At 39.2% G+C, this 25,634-nt stretch overlaps 1 protein-coding gene across 5 annotated transcripts in view; it reads left to right on the top strand.

Moving 5' to 3' along the window:
* PLCL1 (phospholipase C like 1 (inactive)) overlaps window positions 1-25,634 on the top strand; it is a 366,361-nt gene that overhangs the window by 191,033 nt on the left and 149,694 nt on the right. The window contains exon 1 of one of the 5 annotated variants that reach the window (XM_036859029.1): window positions 14,590-14,637. The exons of the other annotated variants lie outside the window; for them this stretch is intronic. The gene's annotated coding sequence lies outside the window, so the exon portion shown is untranslated. Of the gene's footprint in view, window positions 1-14,589; window positions 14,638-25,634 lie in introns of those variants that run through there. 5 annotated transcript variants of the gene reach the window in all.

Consider the following 25,634-nt stretch of genomic DNA (forward strand, 5'->3'; position numbering starts at 1 on the left):
CTTTATTCTTTTGCATAGGGATATCCAGTTGTTTCAGCATATACCTTGAATTTTGGGACTTTTATTTTTTTCCCAGAATGCTCTTGTCTCTTCTTCTTGGCTGTTGAAATCCTTTGAGTCAGCCCACCTTCTGCTTCCTATGAGGTGTCTTTTGACCACCTTAACTTAAAGCAATTTCTCTCCTTTTAACTTATCTTTCCATGGATATGTACTTTTTCTCTCTGCAGAGCTAAGGGCAGGGAACTATATCTTATACTTGCTGTGACCCACAAAGTGTTAACTGATTAGTGTTGCCTTATGCCACTGTCAAAGTCAATGAAAGGCTGGAGGAGCAATAGGTTTTACTTGGTCCAGTAATTCTGATGTTCTTAATAGTCTCAGATGCGACTATGTTTGAGATGCAAGAAGGAATCAGAGGTGTTATACCTAATTCATGGCAATATTCTGTAGATCCTTTTGACCTTATTGAGAATTATGTTAAGTACACTAAAAATTCTATTATATAGTGCATTTTTAAGGAACGACAATATTGACATTTGTTTAAAGCCTTCAGGATTTAGTAAATAATTATTAATATTTGGTTTTTGTGTGGAAAGAATTTGAGAACAAGGTTTCTTCTGGTGAGAAATTCTATGTGTTATTATCTAATATGCTCTTACCTTAAATGATTGACAGAATGAGATGCATCTTTTGTAACAAGATAGGTAAGTGGATATTCTGCAAATTGTTATTTTTTTTCCTGGATTTTAACATTGATGACCCTGCCATTTCCAGGGTTAGTACAGAATTGTCTGCCATTTGGTTACTGGGTGAGGATATGATTTGGGGGATAAGGTTGTATTTGATGAGAAATACTGTAAGTTATTTCGCATATCTAATATACTACCTTTAATGATTGACAGAATAGGACATGTCTTATGCAATGTACTGCAAATCAGTAGATATTCTGCAAGGTACAATTGTCTTTTTCTGAAGTTTATATTACTGAACCCAGTCACCTAAGCAGACATGTGAAGATAAGTTGTCTTCTATTTTCCATGAGTTATTCCCTGAAAGGTGGCATCCAGCAGTTCTACATTCCTTGATACTTTTTTAAAAAAATAAATTTATTTATTTTATTTATTTATTTTTGGCTGCATTGGGTCTTCGTAGCTGCGCGTGGGCTTTCTCTAGTTGCAGCGAGTGGGGGCTACCCTTTGTTGCAGTGCGCGGACTTCTCATTGCAGTGGCTTCTCTTGTTGTGGAGCACAGGTTCTAGGCGTGTGGGCTTCAGTAGTTGTAGCACGCCGGCTCAGTAGTTGTGGCTCATGGGCTCTAGAGTGCAGGCTCAGTAGTTGTGGCGCACGGGCTTAGTTGCTCCGCAGCATGTGGGATCTTCCCGGACCAGGGCTCGAACCCGCATTGGCAGGCGGATTCTTAACCACTGTGCCACCAGGGAAGCCCCCTTGATATTTTTTAATGCAATAATCTCACAGCTCCCTAATACATAAAATATTCCCAGATATATAGCTAACACCTCTCCAAGTAGCCAAGGAAGCCTACAGGGCAAACGAGAAGGTTTCTCAACCAGTCTCTCAGTAACTTCACAAGATATTGCTTAGGAAATTGAAATTGTCTTTTTGATACTATGTTCGGTTTTTCTTTGCATTTCTTATTCTGTTGGAGGTTCCCAGAACATGGTGCTATGTTAGTCACTGCAGAGTACTTCCCTCCTTCCCCCTTTTCTGAGATACTAGAATCATCTGGGGATCTGATGGCTGGTTCAGAGATGGCTGTTTTATAATTTCGGAGTGAGTGGTTTAAAAGGACAATTTCCACAGAATTACTCTCAGAGTGCATGTTTGAGTCTAGTATATATCGTACTGTACATTTTCACAGGGTGTTTGCAGTGGCAACTTGTACTCTGTGATAGAGATATCTGGTTTCTCAAGGCTGGCCCCTGAGCTAATTAGGTGGGACTGTCTTCCAGATGTGTAAGGTAGTTCCAGGCAAGTACTTACTATTTCTAGCTGCTTCTCCATTGGTGCCAGAAGTCACTTTGCTCTCCCCTGAACTCCTTTGGCATTTTATCTGTCCCACACCGAGTGCTGTCATTACCTTCCACCCCCTGTTGTAGCTTAACTCTAGCTATCTCCTTCTTTATCTCCCTTCTTGCTTTTCACATTTTTTTGACTAAGGGTGTTTGCCTAAGAGATGTGGTAATCACTGGTGTTGGGCAGCAAATATTTCAGCTCTCAGCTTTCTGGGGAGGTGATAGGACTGCACTTTCCAGTGCCTCTGGCTACATGTCTCCCTTTGGCACAGAAGTAATGCATGTCATTTTCAGGTGGATGCACTTGATAGCCGGTGCTCAACTCCTGCATTTCATCCCTGTTAACTGTGATCGTGTGTTGAGATGGTGCCTGACTCCCCTGCTGACATGCAAAGGACGTGTAGCTTGAGCGAGAAATATATTTTTGGTGCTTTAAGCAGCTGCATTGTTGGGTTGTTTGTACACAGCATAACATGGCCTATTCTGACAGGTGCACTAAACCTGTGCTTCCAATACAGTAGCCCTTGAAATATGGCTGGTCCAACTGGAGATGTGCTATAAGTGTAAAACACACACTGGATTTTGAAGACCTGGTATGCAAAAAAAGTATGTAAAATGTCTCATTAGTAATTTTTTAACATTGTTTACATGTTGAATAATATTTTGGACATATTGGGTTAAGTAAAATATATTATTAAAATTAATTTCACCTGTTTCTTTTTACTTAAAAAATTATACATGTGGCTTGCATTATCTTTTTGTCAGACAGTGCTGCACTGGACCATAAGCTCATTGAAGACAGGAGCTCTGTCTGTTTTACCCTTACTTTCCCACAACATCTAACCGTGTCTGAGATATGGGATATGGTAGATATACAAGTTTAATGAGTAAACTATTTCCTCATGCATATTTCATTTAACATTAAAAAATAATGCAATCTTCAACATGAATCTTATTTGTATTTTGTGTTTAATAATCCCCTCTTTCATTTCCCTTAGCTAAAGAATAAAATCCTTAATCTCTTTAAACCATGAGAAAATTAAATTGTTTATGTATGTTTATGTTATTTAAAAAAATGTTGCACAATGTAAAAATTCTGGGATTATGATCATTAAATATTTGTCCTGATCAAATTTTTAGCGAGGTCACTCTTTATGTCTAACATTTTCTTATCTTTGTAAAAATAACCATGAAGTCCCTGTTTTTTCAGTCATAATTATGACCTTTATTTATTTGCCAATGTCATCCGTTTATGTTATTTATTATATAGTCTTGCTCTTTGTATGAGGCCTTGTGCTACAAATCAAAAAGAAACAGAAAGGGAGAAACAGAACAGCCCTGAGGACCTTCTGCAATGTCAGGTGTGGGGGAACCCCCAGCGAGGAGGCAGGGCTTTCAGTTTCTAGGTGAGTGAGATAGATAGCAAAATAGGCGGTGAAAGGGGCCCCTGAGGTAACAACACATCTTTAAAAAATAAAGGGTGGAGGAAACACCAAGTAACAAAGATGCTGGAAAATACTTTAAGCATCTTTAAATATAAACTATAAATTATAATAAATTATAGCTATTGGCATAAAAGTGTATGAACTTGGGGTTATGGAAGAACATATACTATGTTGTTCCATTGGCTAAGGAGGGGGGAAGAGGTGGTACAGGGGAAGGGGGATTAGATGGACTATAGAATAAAGATGGACTTATCCACAAACCAACCTATGTATGATTTCATTTGCATAAAATCATACATTACATGTATGCATAGAAAGACATACAACAGGTCGCTTACCAAAATATTAGTGATTATTCTCTCTCTAGATGGTGGCTGGATTTCAGATGATTTTTACTCTCTTTGTTATACATTTTGAATTTTTCCCCAAATTAGCATTTATCATTTGTATAGTCAGTAAATAATTTGATCCAGAATTTTTGCTTTTATGAGTAACATCAGGACAAAGTTTAAGGAACCAACGCAGAGGTTGCCTATATTGTTTGCATTCTGTTGAAATAACTGTCAAATTATTATAAATAAAAAAAGGAATGAGGGAGGAGGTTGGTGAAGGGGAAATTGGTGAAGGGGATTAAGAGGTACACACCTACAGTTATATAATAGATAAACCACGGGGATGTAATGTACACCATAAGGGATATGGTCAATAATATTGTAATAACTTTGTATGGGGACAATGGTTAGACTAATTGTGGTGATCATCTCATAATATATGCATATGTAAAATCATTTTGTATTACACCTGAAACTAACATCTATAGTTCAATAAAAAAAGAAAAAATATAGCAAAAAATGTTGTAAACAGAAAAAAAATTTTAAAAAGGGTGGCGAATCAGAAATATACTGAGTGAGTGCATTCATTTTGGTAATCAGGAACTTTTTAAATGAGCACGTTTGTAAGTGTGGTAGTCTGCTCCCTGAATTATGCTCCAATTGACTTCCTAACTGACAAAGGGGTATTACTGGTTCAGATCATGGAAGCATCTTATCTAAAAGTGAACATTTCTTCAGAAAGAAAGAAAATGTTTTGTAAGATTATAGAGGATTTGGGAATTATGCCATGAGGATACATGCTGAATAATGTCAGTTTTCTAGGCAGGCTGCCAAGTTTTGTCAAAGAAAGGCAAATATGAAGTTTGTTTTGCAATATCTGGAAAACTTGGAACTCTAATTTCTTGGAAAATCTTTCCAAGATAAATTTAGTGTGAAGCCATTCTACTTCAAGAAAATTACATGTAGCAAGAGGAAAGGAAAAACAAAGTGGAACAGACGTAAAAAAAAAGGTTTTTCTTCCCCCCAAGAGATTGTGACCTTGTTGAATTTAATTACATGTCTGACAACCTTAGAAAGCATCCTTCTAAGGTTAATTTTACTGAAACTCCTGAGCAAGGGCAAAATAAAGAAATTATCCTTCACGATCAGTTCACTTTTTTTCCGTCTTCAAAAATGTGCAAAAGATAAGGTGTTATGTATGAAAAACATTCTGAATTGCTGGGGGATCTTGAGTTATTTAAACTTCCTGGGTTCCATTTTTCTTATTTATCAAGCCTAGAGGACTTGGATTGTAAAACCTAGTATGGTCTTTCCTGGTTTTATTTCATTTTTATTTATTTGTTTGTTTAATTGAAGTATAGTTGATTTGCAATGTTTTGTTAGTTTCAGGTGTACAGCAAAGTGATTGATTTATATATATATATATATATATATATATATAACTTTTTCAGTTCCTTTTCCCTCATAGGTTATTTTTTTTTTTTTTTAAATATTTATTTATTTATTTATGGCTGTTCTGGGTCTTCGTTTCTGTGCGAGGGCTTTCTCCAGTTGTGGCAAGTGGGGGCCACTCTTCATTGCGGTGCGCAGGCCTCTCACTATCGCGGCCTCTCTCGTTGTGGAGCACAGGCTCCAGACGCGCAGGCTCAGTAATTGTGGCTCACAGGCCCAGCTGCTCCGCGGCATGTGGGATCTTCCCAGACCAGGGCTCGAACCCGTGTCCCCTGCATTGGCAGGCAGATTCTCAACCACTGCGCCACCAGGGAAGCCCCCTCATAGGTTATTAAAAACTATTGAGTACAGTTCTCTGTGCTATGCAGTAGGTCCATGTTGTTTATTTATTTTATATATAGTAGTGTGTATCTGTTAATTCCCAACTCCTAATTTATCTCCCCCCCCTCCTTTGGTAACCGTAAGTTTGTTTTCTATGTCTGTGGGTCTATTTCTGTCTTGTATATAAGTTCATTTGTATCATTTTTTATTTTTAGATTCCACATATAAGAAATATCATATGATATTTGTCTTTGGCTTCCTGGTTTTATTTATTTTTTAAATCTTTTTATTTTTCTGGTTTTATTTTAAAAAGTAAAACAAAATCTATTTTATGATTTGTGACATATTCATATACCATTTGCTATATATCAGCAAAAATTAAAAGAAAATCAAGGTCAAATTGTTCTATGGTGTGAAAAGCTTTGTGGGTAACTTTATAGCATTGCCTAGAACTACGACCTTCCTCAAAGTCCCTTCAAGTTGTCAGCACATTTTGAAAGCCTTTGCATGGTTGTCACAAGTGTCATGGTGATTGACAGGAAGAATCCAACTGATACTGGTTCTTGTCTGTGTCTACAAGATGGCTGTACAGAGAAGGAGATTCAGCAATATTCCCCATTGCAGGGGCAAACGTCCCTTGCTCTCAAGTCTTCTTGGAGCCCCCTTGCTGCTGGTGACTCTGTCTGCCTGGGGTGGGGGGAGGGGAGCTGCTGCTCAGGTTCTTCAAGAAACACAATCTGGGTCTTTGTCAAGAGAGTCCTAGCTGCTCTGAGAGGCTCTTAGCCAGAACAGTGCATGCAGGTATGAACTATGAAGCTATACCAAGCTACAAATGCATTTTGCTCTGAGACTTTTACTTTCATCCCTTCTCATCAACTTGCAAGCTGATGGGAGCCAATCCAGCATATTTTTGAGCAACTTTTGAGTTGAAGGTGAGTTCTAGGCGACCTTGAAATTGCGTTGTCCCAAGTTAGGATGTTATTTTAAGAAAAATTGTGCATGGTTTATTAATTAATTCTATATTTATTGAGTGACTACTACATGCCATTTCAGTGACAACAAATATGAAAAAATAAAACAGTATAATTCAATAGAGAAAGACTAGAAGGAGATACCAATTAAGATTGGGAAAGCCTCATTGAGGAGTTAATATTTCCTCCTCGATGAAAAGGAGGAGCCAGCCATGAAAAGGTCTGGTGTTGGGATATTCCAGGCAGAGGAACTAGCAAGGGGGAAGGTAAGGATGAGCTCCACATGTTCAAAGAACAGAAGGAAGGCCGGTGTGGCCAGAGTGCAGTGTGTGCGGGGGAGAATGACAGGAGTTGAGGTCAGGGAAGCGGGTAGGCATGAAGTCAGGTGTACCTTGTACAGAAAAGTTTGGATTTCATTGTAAGAGCAATGAACCATTGGAGGGTGTAAGCAAGAGAATGATACCATCTGATTTGTGCTTTTTATGGTTCCTCTGGCTGTTTGGTGGAGAATGGACAGTGGAAGAGTAGGGAGAGTGGTTAGTGAGTTAGTAATCCAGTAATCCAGGTGAGATGTGATGGTGACTCAGGCAAGATTAGTGGCAACTGAGAAAGAGAGAAGTGTTGTGGCTTTGGGACATATTTTAGGGGGCAGCCCACAGGGCTAGTTAATGGGTGCTTGTAGGACAATAAGAAAAAGTATAAATCAAGGATGATTCCTGTGTTTTGGTCTTGAATAACTAGGTAGATGGTGGTGCCATTTACTGAGGAGGGGGAGGTCTGGGGAGGAACTGGTTGGGAAGCATACCAAGAGTTCTGCTTTCCCCATGCTAAGCTGGAGCCGCCTGTTAGCTATTGAAGGCGAGATGTCAGAGAGGTCTCTTAGACCTCAATGGAAAGGTCTGGACAGGAGGTTTAAATTTGGAAATCATTGGCCTGGACCTAGTATGAATTGTGAAAAGTTAAATAAAATTGTAAACCAGTCCCATTGTGTCTGTAAACCAGACACAATCTTAAGTGTGTCCTACTTTCAAAAAAAAAAAAATCTCCTTTATGAAATGATACGGTCATTATTACTCATTACTTAGGCTTTTTGTAGGAGTTGATTATCAGGCAATTAGAGTAACCACTTTTATCTGATAATTAGAGTTAATTTACAAGTGCCGATAATAGGCTGACTCACTGAATAAACAAAAGATAAATTTTTTTGCACAAAGTGTGCCTCTGCAACTATGTGTGTGAAGTTCCTCTTCAGGTCTTTTTAGGCTCGGCTGCTGAATTATTAAGAATTTAATTCAGAATTTTCATTCATTTCCATTGCTAAACCAATAACTTTTACCTCCAGTGGTACTGTGTACTTTGGGAGGAATGCTGTTGGGGGAGATGCTTATGCCTCTGTCACCCTGAGATGTCCCTTCAGAAGATGTTTGTACTGGCAGGCCTAGCACCTTGGAAGCTAGCTGTAGTCATAGAGGAACGCTTCACCTGAGCAAGTGACCACTAAATGTTACATACATTATCTTGAAATTTTATTCAAACCTCTGCAAAGTCCGCAATTTAATTTCCATTTTAACGATGAGGAAACAGAAGCTTGAGGCTAGTAAATAGCAGAGTCAGGACTCAGACCTAGGTCTGCCTCGTTCCAAATTTATTTATGATTTTTATTTTGCAAGGCTGTTAAACTACCAAAATTCCCCTTAGTTTATTCTCCCTGTTCTGTTTTCCCCTATCAACCCTTACGCTAGCCAAATACGCAATTAGAGGCCACCACATTTCTCTCTTTAAAAATGCTCTGGGCTTCCCTGGTGGCGCAGTGGTTGAGAATCTGCCTGCCAGTGCAGGGGACACGGGTTCGAGCCCTGGTCTGGGAGGATCCTACATGCCGCGGAGCAACTGGGCCCGTGAGCCACAATTACTGAGCCTGCGCGTCTGGAGCCTGTGCTCCGCAGCAAGAGAGGCCGCGATAGTGAGAGGCCCGTGCACCGCGATGAAGAGTGCCCCCCGCTTGCCGCAACTAGAGAAAAGCCCTCGCACAGAAACGAAGACCCAACACAGCCATAAGTTAATTAATTAAAAAAATAAATAAAAATGCGCTCCCGAGGTACACATGCCCACCTCTGATGCTTCTGCTTTCTGTCCATAGATTGCAGCCCCAGCCCCCATGCCATACCTGCCTTCCCCTCCCTTGCCCTTCTGCTGCACTCTAGTATTCCACTAGTTGAACAAACCTCACATTCTTAACCTTTCCCTTCAACATTTCCCTACAGTCTTGCCAAAACTCAGTCTTGGCTTTATTCTAAGCTATAAGTTCCTGAGCCAAATTCGTCACTAGTGGTCACTTCTTCTACTTTCTCTGACACTCAGAGTGAGGAGTAGGGGTCAGCAAATTTCCTGCTTCCCACTGTCACGACCAGACTATTGTTTGTTCACTGTCTCTCAAGAACTTGTGTTTTGAGTACCACTCTATCCTTGTATACCACACTTCTTCCATCTTATATTCAACTCACACCTTGTGCTTGCATCTGACCCCATTAAGAGTCTGCTTTTGCTGACTTCCTCTCTGTCATCTTGAGGAACCTGAACGCTTATCTGCTATTCCAGTCCCTGTCCTCAGAGAGCTTCAGTTTCTGAACCTTAAGCAAGTTTATTTCTATGACACTCTTGCTCCTTGTAGGCACAGACACACTCCTTGTGTGAAATGATCTTCTCAGGCCATGTTGGTTATGGTTCTACCTCTTCTCAATCTTTTCTCCTATTGAATCTTGGCTTTATTCTTCACTGAAACAGCTCCTTCCTCCATCTATTGCCTTGACATGCCACATTGGCCTTACCTGCCTTCCCTATCCATAAGGACCTTTTGGCCTGTCATTTAAACTTTTGGCCTTCAGGCTCTGGTCCCCATGTCCTGTCTTATTTGCTTTGCAAATCTCCAATTCTGAGTAGACTCCACCCTTTGATTCTCTACTCTTCTTTCACATTAAAAGAACAAAAAAGTCAAAAAACCCTATTTTTTTTACAATAAGGAAAATTTATTATAACATTTTAACATGTAGTCCCAAATCCCATGGTTAGTTAAACCAGTGACTCAATAGCATTATCAAAGACCTGGGATCTTTCCATCCTTCCTCCACCCTATTGCTCCTGTTAGGTCAACTTCAGTATGACTAATTGTCTTCCTGAATGCAGGACAGCTGCTGCAGTTCCAGGGGCCATACAGAGATAAGACTCAGCAGAAAAACTGGTCTGATTGATCTTACCACAAGTATCAACCCCTCAGTTAGACCTTCTCTGGCTCCATTGCAATCTCATTGCTAATTAGCTCCCAGTTGATTTCCCTACTGGGACTAATCTGAGTCTTTTCCAATCCCAATCTTGTTAAGCCCCACCTACTTTCTTTTTTTTTTTTTTGCCTCAAAATTTTCTCCCATATCTGTTCCTATTGCCCCTCCCCTATTGTCCTACCCATTCACTCCATTTTACCTGCCCTGACAAGTGACTCTTCCTGAAGCATGGTGTTGAGCATACCACATTTTGTTCAACCCACCTACAGTGAGTCCTTCAAGTTCAGACTCCTTCCTGTGGCATTCAAGGTCCGTCATGACCTGGCCCCATCCTACATTTTCAATCTTAATTTCCATTATTCCTGTTCATGTATCCAATGAGCCAATCAAACTGGAAATCCCTGGCCATTCCTTCAATGCTACCCAGATTTTCCCACTTCTGTCATTGTTCCCTTTTACTGAAGAGGACTTCCCTTCAGCTCCGCAAATGAAATTACTACACACTTTTGAGTGTAACTCCAGTGTCACTTACTGTAAAAGCTTTTCTGATCTCTCTCATTCCCAGGGGGAAATGGTAGTTTTTCTGAATTTTGAAGTCAATTGTCTTAGGTCATTTTAATTTTGTATGATTATTTTTATTATACCTCCACTATCGATTGCTCTTTAGCCCCAGTTTTCAATATTTCCCACTAATATCATTTGAACAATTTTTCAAGTGCTTGGTGTTTGGTCATTTTAGTTGCTGTTTAGACTTTGTTTCTGGCCTCTGATCCTTCTTAAGCTAAAAGTATCTGTTATGTGCTTAGAGGACATCCGGCTTTGAGGCCCTTTGGGACTGCGCATAATTTTGCCTGGAAAAATCCCAAATGCTGTAGTGAAAATTGTTCCCCTGGGTATTTAGTTCTATCGATAGGAGGTTGTTTGTGTCTCTTCAGTTTTAATATAGTGTTTTAGTTAAGAAATAGCAAAAAAGATTTAAGCAAGTATCACCAAGTTAATATTGAGGTACCATTTTATCTGACGTCCCCCAACTCGATTGATTCTACCTTTATTTTTTTTAACATCTTTATTGGAGTATAATTGCTTTACAATGTTGTGTTAGTTTCTGCTGTATAACAAAGTGAATCAGCTATATGTATACATATATCCCCATATCCCCTCCTTCTTGCGCCTCCCTACCAATCCCACCACTCTAGGTGGTCACAAAGCACTGAGCTGATCTCCCTGTACTATGCAGCTGCTTCCCACTAGCTATCTATTTTGCATTTGGTAGCGTATATATGTCAATGCTACTCTCTCACTTTGTCCCAGCTTACCCATCCCCCTCTAGGTGTCCTCAAGTCCATTCTCTACGTCTGCGTCTTTATTCCTGTCCTGCCCCTAAGTTCATCAGAACTATTTTTTTTTTAGATTCCACATATATGTGTTAGCATAAGTATTTGTTTTTCTCTTTCTGACTTACTTCACTCTGTATGACAGACTCTAGGTCCATCCACCTCACTACAAATAACTCAATTTCATTTCCTTTTAATATTCCATTGTATATATGTGCCACATCTTTATCCATTCATCTGTCGATGGACACTTAGGTGGCTTCCATGTCCTGGCTATTGTAAATAGTGCTGCAATGAACATTGTGGTACATGACTCTTTTTGAATTACGGTTTTCTCAGGGTATATGCCCAATAGTGGGATTGCTGGGTCATATGGTAGTTCTATATTTAGTTTTTTAAGGAACCTCCATACTGTTCTCCATAGTGGCTGTATCAATTTACATTCCCACCAACAGTGCAAGAGGGTTCCCTTTTCTCCACACTCTCTCCAGCATTTATTGTTTGTAGATTTTTTGATGATGGCCATTCTGACCGGTGTGTGGTGATACCTCATTGTAGTTTTGATTTACATTTCTCTAATGATTAATGATGTTGAGCATTCTTTCACGTGTTTGTTGGTAATCTGTATATCTTCTTTGGAGAAATGTCTATTTAGGTCTTCTGCTCATTTTTGGATTGGGTTGTTTGTTTTTTTGATATTGAGCTGCATGAGCTGCTTGTATATTTTGGAGATTAATCCTTTGTCAGTTGCTTCATTTGCAAATATTTTCTCCCATTCTGAGGGTTGTCTTTTTGTCTTGTTTATGCTTTCCTTTGCTGTGCTAAAGCTTTTAAGTTTCATTAGGTCCCATCTGTTTATTTTTGTTTTTATTTCCATTTCTCTAGGAGGTGGGTCAAAAAGGATCTTGCTGTGATTTCTGTCATAGAGTGTTCTGCCTATGTTTTCCTCTAAGAGTTTTATAGTGTCTGGCCTTACATTTAGGTCTTTAATCCATTTTGAGTTTATTTTTGTGTATGGTGTTAAGAAGTGTTCTAATTTCATTCTTTTACACGTAGCTGTCCAGTTTTCCCAGCACCACTTACTGAAGAGCCTGTCTTTTCTCCATTGTATATTCTTGCCTGTAAAAGTAGAATCAATCGAGTTGGGTGATATCAGATAAAATGGTACCTCAGTGTTAACTTGGTGATACTTGTTTAAATCTTTTTTGCTATTTCTTAACTAAAACACTATATTAAAACTGAAAAGACACAAACAACCTCTACCTTTAAATTAACTGTGATATCTATCTCCTTCTCTCCATTCCCACTGCTGGTGCCTCATTTCGGACCCTCACCACCTCTCTCTGCTACCAGTTTCTTCCCACTGCTATCTGTCCCAGCAGACTTGTCTCCACTGAAAACAAAGTGATGATGCCACTCCTCTGCTTATACACATTTTTTGATTCTCTGTTCCTTCTAGAAGTTAAATTCACCTGTGGTACCTCAAGTTCCCTTTAGATTCCCAGTTGCCTTCCCAGGTTCATCTCTAGCCACATACTCAGCTGTCTCTCCTGTCCCGGCCATGCTGACAGTTTCACTACTCCAAGAAAAGCCCATGATCTTCTGAGGCCTGAAATATCCTCCTTATTTCTTACCCTGGCCAATTCCCATTGATCATTTAAAACCAGCTCAAATATTGCCTTGTCTGTGAGACCTTTCCTGACATCCCCAGAAGTGGCTTCTTTTCTGTTTTGCTATACCATTCATTCATTCCTTCACATATTGAAGTCCAGATGGTGAAAAATGCTGGGATACAATGATATGTAAGTCCTTCCATATGGGCTGTAAGAGGCTGTGCAGAGAAATGTACAAGAAAATGACAATACAGAGGGAATGGAAGGGATCAAATTGGAGAGATCTCATGCACTAGAAAGAAATACTAAGACTTAGTGCCTGATTAGATGGGGTGAAATGCACAGAGTGGAAGAGAATAGAATAACCCCCAGATTTCTGCCTTGAGTGATACAAGAGGTATGTGAACATCCATGGAGATAGAAATAAAAGGAAAAAGCAGATCAGATGGGAAGTGTGAGTTCAGTTTTGAGGTGCCTCTAGGATATGAGTGGATATGTCCAGCACACAATGGGATATATGGATCAAGAGCTCAGATGAAATATATTTTGGGGAGAATCCAACAAGTAAGTGGTAGTTGATGTCTGGGAGACTTCTGAACATACCAGGTACTTGATTTATACCTTTCTTTTGTTTCCATACCATGTTGTAACATGATGTGCCTTGTTTCCCACATAAGGACACAGACTCACTTATTAATTTACCTTGTTTCCTGTCACACTGCTTTGTGCATAAAAATTTCATTTCAAATGAGAGAATGAATATATGAGTTCACTCAGCTGTGCCTTAATGATGAGTGAGAGAAGAACGTAATAATTTATTTAATAAATAATTTATTGAGCACCTTCTATGTACTGGGCAGTGTCCTAGACACTGGAAAGATAGCAGGGAAAATGACAGTGAGGGGACAATAAGAAATAATGCCTGATAATAGCTAATACTATGGAGATTTAATTATGTGTCAGGCCTTATTTCAGTATTTAATATGGATTTAAAATGTTAATCCTCATAAAATCCTATAAGATAGGTGGTATTAAATCCTATGAGGGAAATTAAACAGGGTAACATGGTGGCAAGTGACTTGGTTGGTGGGTTGGTACTTTGGTTAGAATGGTCAGAGAAGGTCTCTGAGGTTATATTTCAGCTGAACTGTGAAGGAACTAGCCATCAGGGGATCTGGAGGAGGGATGTTCTAGTTTAAGCAAATGAAACATTTTCTTTTAATGCTAAAAGAATAAAGACTTTTCTTAAGCATTGAAGTTGCATTCACTAGCCTTCAAATGCACTACACCTCGATCCAACTACAGTTAATCAAACCAGCAGTAGTTCTTCTCGTACAGTGTAAGGTTAGGGCAAAAGATCTTTCAATGTACATTAAGACACCCACTTAGCTCCTCTGGGTGGGGATTAGGGAATTACACTAATGTGTAATGAAGATTATCAGGGAAATTATATGAAAACAAATGTAAAGAAATGATTCTGATTTTAAAGTAGACTAGGTTTGGAAACACTATTGAAAAGAGCAAAATCATAGAGGTGTGCCTGCTTTGCCTGTTTACCTGCTCAGACTAAATTATTAATGAGAAAGTTCTCAAGAACAAGCAATTATAAGTCATCCCTTTTTAATTCATCTTTGCCCTTCTTCTGCATAGGTATTTTGCAAATAAATCATATTGACACATAGCTGTTACTCTGTCAATCATTTAGGGCAACGATGAAGGTGAGTAGCTGGAATTGTACCTTTATTTCCCTTCCTATTCTCAGATGGAGTTTTTGATGAGACTGTGATGGCTAAATGGAGACAGGAAGTTCATTAAAGGCCTGATATGTCTGTTCTTAAAAGGAGCCTCCGCTTTCAACAGTGAGTTTATCTATAATAATCAATAAAAGAAATCCTCATAGAAAGACCTCTCAAACTAGGGGCATGATGAAAAATTAGTACCTTACTGCAGGAAAGAAGCTGAACAGGGATCTTCTGATTCAGTTGCCCTAGTTTACAAATGAAGAAAGGCCAAGTGTCTTTCCAAAGTCACAGCCTTGAAGTGATGGTATTCTGGGTAGCATTTCTTGGTAGACTAGTGTGTTTGCCTAGAACTTTGCATTTATAATCTTATCTATAGATTTTGATCATTTTAAATTGAAAAGGATAGAATTATGGTTAGTTGTTGTTTTTGCCATTATTGCTAGACCCTGTGCTAGACACTGAAGATAGAAAGAGGATGAAAAGACACTATTTCAAAGGGATCAAAGGCTGGTGAGAGGCTTGGAGGGATGTGGTTAGAATTACCATTGTTCTCTGAAAATAGAATTTTGGCTATTTTGTATGTTGCATTTAAAGCCATCTGCCAGCTTACACTCCAGGTCTGGGTATCTAAGTAATACACAGATCTACAAAAGATTACAGAAGGATGAATAAAGTGTAATATTTTCATCATGACATACCATTAAATCCCAGCATCTTCTAGTTAAAAAGTTTAACTATGCTTCCCAGGTTTTTGATTATATTTTATTTTATCAGTTGCATCTTTCATATCCCTTCAAGGGAAGCATAACTGGAACACAACTACTAGTTGTATTTATGTTAAACTTCAACTAGTTGGTTATCAAGGCACAAATCTTGCTTTGCTGAAGAACTTTTTAGACTTGTTTTTATTAGTGTAGTGATTAACCAGATCTGTGGGAAATGGGTACTTCCCAATTTCTTGAAAATGTAAACATGTTTTAGTGGTTTGTTTCAACATGTTTTACTTTCTATGTTTCAGTAGTTAAAGGCATATTACTGATTTGAAGACAAAGAAACTCTTAAATTACTTCATTAATTTTTACATTTACCCATTATGGTAATTTGTAGTTAGAAAAATTTTTTATCTTGAAAACATTTGAAACTAATTTTTCTTAGCAACTAAAGTGGTAATGTTTGAGTGTGTTACAAAACCTTCAACAGTGACTGGCTCTGATTTTCAAGGAAGTTAAGGTACATTACTTCCTTAGAAATCAGAGCCAGTAGGTTGGAATTTACAAATGAACTAAGATCCATTGACAACATTTTCACTATTAAGAAAATACATTAAAAAACCCATTTAAATATGGTTTATTTACCAGATCCTCAATAGAAAGAATATCGTGTTCATGATTTCTTCCTGCTAAATATTTGAATTTTTTAATAATGCAGTTCTTTCCTTTTAATGATTGTCTCCTGGGTGGTCCATAACATCAACTTTGTTAGGGTTGCAAAATAGATTTCTATTTCAAATTTAAGCACAAGAGAAGGCAAAACATGTTTCTGGTGACATTGTTTGTAGGGAGAGAATAGGAAGTCCCAGTGAAAATTCCAGAAAAATGGTTTATCTTATCTAGAAAAGTCTACTGCATTAGAAATGGGCCTGTGATTAGTTCACTGGCTTCTTCTACAAAAGGGTTTTTAAGTAAAATTTTATAGGCTCAATCGAAAACAAAAGGATAGTGAATGGAATTTAGTCTTACTCTTCCTGTTGCATGATTCAGTCCAGCTAAATTTTTTTAATAATCACTTTCATTATGAACATTCTTTAATGAAAGTTTAATGAGTATCCATATCTCAGACTAGCTCAGGAATTTTTGGAGGCATTCAGAAATTCCTGAGTATACCACATGGGCAGCTGAATGCTTTGGTGGAAGGGCAAGGTAGGGTCAGAGAAACCTAGGAGGAAATCCTGGCTGTCATCCACTAGCTGTGTAACCGAGCTGGTTTATTAAGCTTGCTACGTCTCAGTTTCCTCACTTGTAAAATGGGGAGCAAAATAACCACCGCATAGGGTTACCTTGAGAAGAAAGCAAACTCCATGGTATAGAGCATGTTGCAGTGTTTTGTTAGTTTTACTTGGCATCCTTTTTCATAAAAATAATTCTTCAAAAGTTCAATATCATCTGATATTGACTATAGCTCACAGAATGAAGTGAATAAATAGTCCAAAGCCGGGGTTGGGAAGCTGTGGCCTCCCGCCTTTTTGGTAAATCACAGTTTCATTGCAGCACAGTGTGCTCAGTCACTTAGGTGTAGTCTATGGCCGCTTTCCCACTACCACAGCAACACGTTGCGACAGAGAGCTCGTGGCCCATAAAGCCTGCAATAGTTACTATCTGACCTTTTACAGAAATAGTTTGCCAACCCCTGATTGCTTAATTGATATTACGGAGTGTCATGGTTTGTACAAATGGGAGGACCCACGTCAAGTGAGGCGCCATGGGAGGAGACCACAGGATTACTTAGCTATTCTCGGGGTTAACCAGAAAAGTCTAAGCATTCTCTGTGATTAGTGGTGGGGTCCCCGGAACAGATGAGAATAACAAATCTAGGACCTACAGAAGGGGACTTGGATAGGACTGAAACTCCTCTTGTGGTTCAGTTTCAGAGCAGGGACTGATATCAGATTCTACTGTATGGCATCCTTTATCAGCCTATGGCTATGGAAATTGTTCAGCGCTCTCATCACAGTGTGGATTCTGTCATTATAAACAGGTCCTGTGTATCATTCTAAATCCCGAGTTACAAGATTACCACCAGTCTATCTATCTAGAGACCCTGAACTGAGTAGATTTTGCCTGGTTATTGGAGTGGATGTTTCAGGGGCCAGAATAGATTAAACTCTGTGTGTGCTACAAATTACCCAAAGGTTCGACACCACGTTTAGCTTAATTTAATAATTTTTAAAATATTTATTTATTTTGGCTAAACTGGGTCTTAGTTGAGGCATGTGGATTTAATAATTTTGATAGATTTAACATCAGAACAATTGTTGGCCTCTGAGAAGTCTCTTTCCTTTTTTACTGTAAGTGATATTTAGCTAATCTCAAAGTCTGTTTTTTCTCCTGAATTGATCTTTGGGGAGTTAGACAATACAATAATCATTCCTGAGAGCTGTTTAGTGCTTTAGAGTTTACAAAGTGCTTCCATTTACACAATTTCATTCAAATATCAGCATCACCCTACAAGTTAGAACAATTGAAATTATCCCTATTTTACTGATGATGAAAACTTCAGTTTCCAAAAAGGTAAGCCGCATGCCTAAAGCCATACAGCTCTAAAGAATGAAACAGAGACTTGAATTGGTTTTCTGACTTCATATCCTGTGTTTTCTCTGCCATGTCATTTTGTCTGATGTTCCCTTTCATCCAAGTTTCTTGAAACTGGCTGAAATGGGTAAAATATAAAATCTCATTAGTTTATAGAATAATCATATAGAGGGGAACACCAGACAATTTTATATAAGAAAGTAAGAAAGGAAGATCATTTAAACCTGAGGTTGCAAACTGTTCAGCCATAGGTCTCATCTGGCCTGCAGCTGTGTTTGGCTGAGCCTACACAGTATCAGATATACACAGTTTTATTTTAAAAGGACAGGGAATTAGCTGTCAGTTAATATCACAGATAAGTCCTGACTTCCAACTTCTTTAGACAAGTCAGAAGATCTGGCCATATTGCTCCCACGTTCCGACATGGCAATAAGGCTAGATTTAAACACTTAAACACCTGTGTCCTTTGGAGCAGGATTTGCTCTCCACTTTCCAACAGTCTCTACCACTCCCTGTTGTCCTCCCGGCCAAACCCGCTCCAATCGTCTCTAGTAGCTGTCTGGCTCCTCTAGGCAGTTGAGTTTGTGACCCCTGATCTAGACTAGAATACTCACTTTGTGAATGAGGGAATGAGATGTGAAGTAGCAAGGTAATTTAGCAGCATCAAGATTAGAATTTGTTTTCCTTAGACAGAGTCCTTTCTCAAGCTCTGACATCATGTCTATATTATTCTTCAATACTGAAGAATAACAGAACAGCAAGGGCATAGGGATTAGTAAAGAAATGACGCACAGTTTTTAAATAAACTGATAATGTTTTAGTGAGGCTCTGCTATACATTTTATATTTATGCCACATGAGCCATATGTAAAATATTTCATTATCAGACCATGGTTTCAGTTCTTGAAAACATGGTCATGTAAACTGAACGAATGGACTTTATTTTCTATATTGGAGAAGTTGGTTGGAGGGTGTATTTTTGAATGGATTTCAGCACAGAGACTGAGTTTCAGTTTTAGGAGCAGAAGTATGTTTTTCTTTTGTAGATAATGGAAGCATCATCAGCCATGTGATAAATTCTTCCTTTGTGGAAGGCCTCCTGCTACGCAATACTGTATGTTAAAGAGGGAAAGAGAGCCTGAGAGATTGGAGAGAGAAGTGTAGGCTGGGGCTGACTGAAACTCTGTCACAAGGAGGAATATGCAGAGGCCGAGTGTGTGTCAGTGGTTTAAAGGAATTGATGGTCGGACCTACTCAGAGATAGGAAAGGGTGTCGGGTATACAAATGGGCTGAGTGAAGCAGAGTGTTTATCACTTATTTTTTCTGAAGTGTAATTTCTAGGATGGATTATATAGTTCAAACCCAAGGGGATAAATTATATCCTATTGAATGAAACAACTAACTGGGGGACTTTCAAAAAATAACTTTAATAAACAAAGACTAGTTGGCATTATTTTTTGAATGAATCTTTACAATGCATAAAACAAAATGTTAGATGAATATGTTTCCAGACAGTTATGATTGCTGTTCTTCTTCTTATTCTTCATTCAATAATTATTTATGACAGTTTGCTATGTGTAAGATACCATACTAAGCAGTGTGAATACTAAGCAGTGTGAATACTAACAGTGTGAAATATCCAATGGTAGAATCACTAGTCCTTGCCCTTGGATTGCTTTCGACCTAGTTGGGCAGTTAAGACAGGAAGGTTGGGAAATTCTGTACAAGACAAGCCCATGTGAGTCAGTGTTTTGGCAGTTTAGGGGAAGAGACAGTACTTCTCCTGGCTTGATCTGGAGAAAGACTTTCTCAGGAATGAGGACTAGGGATTTGCATTAGACCTTGAAGGATGAGTAGGATGTGAAACACCAAAGGAATGGTAGAAGTTTCTTTAGAGAGAGCTAGCAGCAGAACAAAGGCCCCCCAGCAGTGAGCTGTAAGGAGACAAATGTGACTGAAGTACACGAACTTCCTGGCAGAGTGGAAGAGAGAGCTGGACCATTGGAGGGTGTTGAATTTTGAAGGGCCTTGACTCCCCGGCTAGAGAATTTGCATTTCAAAGATATGGTTTCTATAGTTGATCAAGGGAGCTTGGTGCCAAGATTAAGTGTACACTTAAAAGTGTCTGGGAAAGGATAATTCTTGGTGGAACTTGTAAAATGCCTTTACTAATAGTTGTAATTTAGAAGCCCGTTTGCTCAGGAGAGAACCCAAACCTTCCTAAGTAGAAATAACTCCCTAGACTCTCACTTGGGGTCCACTTGGAGACTCCCCAAGGCATAACATACAATGTGCAGAGACCAGTGTACCACATGAAGGGCAAATGCACAGGGCATGGCCTACCAGGAAAAGAATACAGTTGGAGAATTTTATTTTGCTGAAGATAGTGTGAGTCTGGAATGTTATTTTATTATCAGTCTCCGTAACCGCCTGTGGGAATCACCTTATATTGGAATCCTGATAAAGTGTCTCATGTTACAGGGCACTCACTCAACTACCTTATTTTGAACAGCAAAGTACTATTTGGGGAAAACCCATTAGACTGAAATGACCTCACTCAGTGCTATTTTTATTTGTTCACAGAGGTGTGCTGACATGATGGGTCAAAAAAGAGGCAAAGCAATTTAATACAATTTCTGTTATTATTCCTGGAGGTATGAGTTTGCAATGGCAGGTACTGCATATAATTTTAAACATGCCTTTTAAAGCAGTACAGTAGGTATTTATATTGTGGATATCACAAATGTATACCTCAGAAGGAAAACAGCTCTCTAACCTAATATGACTGGAAAGTCATGACTTGTAAATGTTGTTTCTAACAATTTAGACATATGTGAAGATGTGATTTTTAGAAAGCTGATTACTTAAAGTTTGAGTAGAAATGGAGAGTCTGGATAAAACTGTTTCATGAAAATTGCAATATTCCAAAATTAATATATAATTCTATAGGATGCATGTTTCAAAAGATGGACAACTCAATTACTCATATAACCATTAGGTTTGAACAGGTATTTATCATGGAGGGTCATCATAAAGCAAATTAATTTTTTGTCACCTGCTATTCGTTTAAATTTGTTGTGTTCCTACTTATTCTTCTCGCTCTTGTTTGGAGTTTAGATATAGCCTCATGACTCTTCCAGTGACTTCCACTTCCTCTGAAAGGTTAGGAAACAGTCTCTGTTTAGTGACTCATGTTCCCAGTCAAGGGTATTTATCCCAAACTTCAAATTTTATCCAAGTTACAGCTTCCCCATCATCCCAGGGCAGGGCTGTCGCAGGCTGGCCGTCTACAGTGGGAGATGTCGGGACTCTTCTCTCTCTCTCACTCAGTGCTTCTGTTTCTTCTCCACTTCAACCAGCTTGCTAACCTTGAAGCACGGTGGCATGTGTAATCAGAGAGAGGAAAGGTTGAGCAGGAAAGTACTCACTATCTTCCGCGGGTTCTGGAAATCTCTCCATCACTGGGAATTGCTCATCTATAATTTTCTTACATGGGTGACAGCATTTCTCCTGGCTGGTCCCTCACAATGCTTTGCTGGGCTCCTAGGCTTCTGGCCGTACACTTCCAGGTCCTTTAGTTGAGGCCTCTTACTTGCTTATCAGCATTCTTTTTAAAACAACTTGTGGTAAAATATATATAACATAAAATTTACCGTTTTAACCGTTTTAAAGTGTACAGTTCCGTGGCATTAAGTACATTCACATTGCGGTTGCGCTGTCCCCACCATCCATCTGCAGAAACTTTTAGTCTTTCCAAGCTGACTGTGTGCCCATTAAACACTAACTCCCCATTTCCCCTTCCCCTGGCCCCCGGCAACCACTATTCTACTTTCTGTCTCTATGAATTTGACTACTCTAGGTACCTCATATCAGAGGAGCCATATACTATTTGTCCTTTCATGACTGACTTATTTCACTTAGCATAATGTCCTTGAGGTTCTTCTGTGTTGAAGAGTGTGTCAGAATTTACTCCCTTAAGGCTGAATAATATTCCATTGTATGAATATACCACATTTTGTTTATCCATTCATCTGCTGATGGATACCAGCGTGCTTCCACCTTTTGTCTCTTGTGAATAATGCTGCTATGTATATGAGTATACAAATATCTGTTCAAGTCCTTACTTTCAAGGTTTGTTTTTTTTTTTTAATATGTTCAAAAGTAGAATTTCTGGGTCATATGGTAATTTTATGTTTAAGTTTTTGAGAAACTGTCACACTGACTTCCAAAGCAGCTGTACCATGTTATGTTGTGTACCAGCAAGGCACAAGGGTTCCCCACCAACACTTGTTATTTATTTATTTATTTTTGACAATAAAAAATCCTAATGGGTGTGAAGTGGTATCACATGGTGGTTTTGATTTTTGGTTTGCATTTTCCTAGTGACTAGTAATGTTGAGCAACGAACGTTTCATGTGCTTATTTGCCACTTTGTATTTCTTCTTTGGAAAAATGTCTATTCAAGTCCTTTGCCCACTTTTTAATTGGGGTGTTTGTGTTTTTGTTGTTGGGGATCAGAATTCTTGGTTAGAATCTAAGGAGATCTCATGCTGGCCCCTGTGTGCAGTGTCACCTGGGTTTGGGGAGGACACAGATGGCACACTCCAATTGAGGAACTGAGGAGAGTTTGGTGAAGGGACTCTTCATAGAAGTGTGGGCAGGGTTAAGGAATGCAGATAAGGGATGTGAAACACCTGTTAATGGTGTAGAGCCATTATTGCCCCTGGGCTTGGGGGACAAAGGAAGGAAGTGGACAGAGAGCCTAGAGAGAACTATATCTGCAGGAGAGGACTGTCCAGCAGGAGGAGTGGACTTCCCAAGAGCCTCTGTTAACTTTCAGTCAGTACAGAGGGAACGAGGGGAATAAACACCCCCTCTTCTCTCTCCTCCCTTGCTCTGCTGGTACCTACCATTGGGAGAACCTAGTTGGAAGCTTGGTAGATACAGTCTATAGAGGTCAGCCTCCAGGACACAGAGCAGGATGGTAAAAGGTAGAAGCTGGATCTGGGTTGGTAAACAAGATTTCCAGCATATATGTGTGGAGTTCCTTTGGGTGCACAGGACCTTCCACCATCATGGGAGTGCAGTTGCTTCTCAAGCCACAGCCACTCCTTTGCTGCCCCAGGCTGCTTCAACCAGCCTCTTGCCCTTTAGAATTTTCGGGTGTGTAAATCAGTTGCCAGTCTACCACATCCAGGAAACACAGGTTACTCTAAGTAATTCTGTTGAGGCTCCTCACCCTAGGCTTGAGGTGAGGGGCAAGTCCTTCCCTGGCACCTCCCTCTTGTGGGGTGGATGAGGCTCACAGCACATCAATAGCTTTCTCCAATATTCTCTTTCACTGTCAACCTATGCTTTTATGCCCTCAAGAAAAGTGAGGAGAAGGGGTCTTGGACTGCAGGTCTTGGACAGTGTCTCACACCTCATTCTGGAATGTATCAGCTCTGCTCTAGGGACTTCAGCAGAAACTGGGACTGAATGAGTTCAACTTTCACATCCTGTTACAAACATCATATGCAATCTGTATCCCTAAAAGTTTGTGTATTTGGATTAATGTAAATATACTTTTTTTCCAAGTCATCTCAATGGGAAATGGGGAAGATTGCTTTATACTTGAGGTCCCTTTATATTTGGGGATATAAGATATGCTTTCTTTGGAAGCTTTTCTGATATAGAAACACAAGTCAATTAGAATAGTTCATGATTCCCATGAAATTTACTTAGGTATTAATTATCTTTAAAAAGCTAAAGGCTAAATTATGAAAATAGAAATATTTCAAATTGGTAAGGTGTGCCTAAATTAAAGTTCCTACTAGAAATATTCTTGTTCAGTTCTTTGTAAGTTCAATAGAGTATCTTCCTTGGAATAAACAATTTCACATCTGATTTGTTTATACTTTAAAATTTTTGCTGATCGTGAAGACCTAATTTTTGAATTTACTTTAGAATGAGCTTTAAGCCATTTTCTTCTTCAAGTGTATGATCACTCCAAGCAGATGTGTTCTAGAAACCCATTTCCCTACCTTGTCAGAGTTTCAGTGGAGAAAAGAGTATGCTGTCATCTGCATTCAGAGACAAGGTATTAAGCTGTCATTTCTCAAAGCATTCTCCTAATACTTGTCCCATAATTTTCAGGTTTTAAATGGATTTAGTGGAACTCTGGAGCTTTAACTTGTGACACATATCCATGACTTTAATAAATTACGAATATTAAATTTTGTTCTTTCTGGTGCAGATGTGTTGTCATTTTGCTCTGTTTTCACTTATAACTTACATATCTCTTATAACTCCAGCCTTCTTTCTGTTATTGATGTAGTTTCATGTACTACCATTTTAGGTAAAGCCTTTCCTGTTCTCCCTTGTGGATCTCCTAAGAACGAACCCATTTTGAGAACCAGTGGTTCTTGGAGTGGGGGGCGGGGGGAAGGGGCCAGGATGGATAGGTGGAGTACAGAGCATTTTTAGGGCAGTGAAACTGTTCTGTATGATATTGTAATGGTGGATACATGACATTACACATTTGCCAAAATCTATAGAATTATACAACACAAAGAGTGAACCATAATATAAACTATGGATTTTAGTTAATAAACATGTATCAATATTGGTTCACATGCCACACATTGATAAATGTTCCACAGTAATGCAAGATGTTAATAACAGGAGAAACTGCAGATGGGGGAAGGGGAGTATATGGGAACTCTGTGGACTTTCTGCACAATTTTTCTGTAAATCTAAAACTGCTTTAAAAAATAAAGTCTGTTAATTAAAAAAAAACTTTTTTTTGTGAAGATCGGTTATGTGCGTAGCAACTTTACTTTTGCAGAATCTCTTTGGTGAGCATACTCTTTTCAGACTTACATAATACAGTTAAAAAAAAATAGCACTCCTCTCAAAGAAAAATAATCAGTTGAACAAATCTGTAGTTATCAGAATGCAGACTGTAGCACATCCTGTTTTTCTAACTCCTCTAATTTACTAGTAAAGCAACCCAAATTGCATGGAGGAAAGGAGGACATTGCTTGCTTTTAAGGCTGCGTAAATTGTGTTAGGGCCCCATTGGAACACTGGAGGACAGTCTTCAGTACACCACATTCTAGCATTTTGAAAAAGTCTTGTATGGAGAGCAGGTGGGGCAGGAAGGGGAGAGGGGAGGCAGAGGGCAAGAGGGAAAGAGAGAGAGTCTGTGCTTCATTCTATTACCTGAAGGAGACTCAACTGTAAAATAATTTTAGTGTCATTTTTTTGTGCTTACTGAATACCAAGTACCCACTCTGTGCCTGGCCGCTCCCACTTCCTCTTTCTGGTCTTGGTGTTGAAGCTCAGTTGGCAGCTGAGTGGTTTCTTCTGGTCTGCTGAGGTCAGCCTCTAATCATCAAAAGCGATAGGTGATGACATTCCCTTCTTAACCTGCAGCAGAGCTGCGTCCACACACACTGCACTGTTCCAGTTCTAAACAGTGGATAGTAGAAACGGTCCTTTGTTAAAGAAGCTTGCTCTCAGCTCTAGATGATCTTCCTGATTCACACCCAAAAGAGGCCTTTTCGTGACCCTGCATATGCCAATGCCTGTTTCAGACAGACAACTCCAGCAGGCCGGGAACTTGAATCTCTTCAGTGCTGTGTGTGAAGGGGCTACCTGGATTCTGAAATTTAACTAGGTTAGATCTAACAGGGTGCATTATAGGTTTGAGGTAGCATGCTGTTCCTGATCTCCATGTCCCATTCCCTCAAAGTGGAGCCATCAGAGAGGAAAAAAACAGAAGAAAAGAGGCCTTGCATTAGTCTGACGAAGTTGTGCCCCATG

Source organism: Balaenoptera musculus, chromosome 7 (genome assembly GCF_009873245.2).
Source record: "Balaenoptera musculus isolate JJ_BM4_2016_0621 chromosome 7, mBalMus1.pri.v3, whole genome shotgun sequence".
Lineage (NCBI taxonomy): Eukaryota > Metazoa > Chordata > Mammalia > Artiodactyla > Balaenopteridae > Balaenoptera > Balaenoptera musculus.